A 534-nucleotide genomic window follows, 5' to 3' on the forward strand; every position below is an offset into this window, starting at 1 on the left:
CATGGCTGATGGAAGCCTCAAAGTTTGCCTGTTTGGAAACACAGAGATCTCATTAAGGTGAGGGAAACCTAGACTTATAACTGTCAAGGTTTTAGTGACGTTGGTTTTACCCTGCCTCTCTATTTGGCGGTAGTTTACTCGCTTACTTACATTAACGTCACCCAGTCTGAGTGGGACTGCGAAAGTCAGTCTCAGAGAACCCATCCGGATTCCAACCACGCCCAACGTTACTTGACTTCAATAATCCATTGGGACTGCTGCATTCAATTTGCTATCACCGCTGTTAAAAAGCATTTTGTTCAATCGATTCTTTATTATATCAACGTAATAAACCCCGTCACACGAGAAAGGGACCGTGCCTATCTCACGGGCACAGAAAGCAAAAAAAAGCACCCCGTAATGTTATCGGCAAATGGCAATATAAAGTCATAACACTTATAACTAACATCCCATCTTATTACAGGGATGCATTGCGAGGAGGTTGCAGCGAGGAAGATCTAGTCACCATGATAGAGGCTGCGGTCAAGAGGAAAA

At 43.8% G+C, this 534-nt stretch overlaps 1 long non-coding RNA gene across 1 annotated transcript; it reads left to right on the top strand.

The window, feature by feature from the left end:
• On the top strand, positions 1–534 carry LOC113473566. Its single transcript, XR_003395503.1, has 2 exons — positions 1–57; positions 464–534. It is a non-coding gene; the product is annotated as an uncharacterized LOC113473566 (long non-coding RNA).

Source organism: Diaphorina citri, unplaced genomic scaffold, assembly GCF_000475195.1.
Source record: "Diaphorina citri unplaced genomic scaffold, Diaci psyllid genome assembly version 1.1 scaffold43408, whole genome shotgun sequence".
NCBI classification, from domain to species: domain Eukaryota; kingdom Metazoa; phylum Arthropoda; class Insecta; order Hemiptera; family Psyllidae; genus Diaphorina; species Diaphorina citri.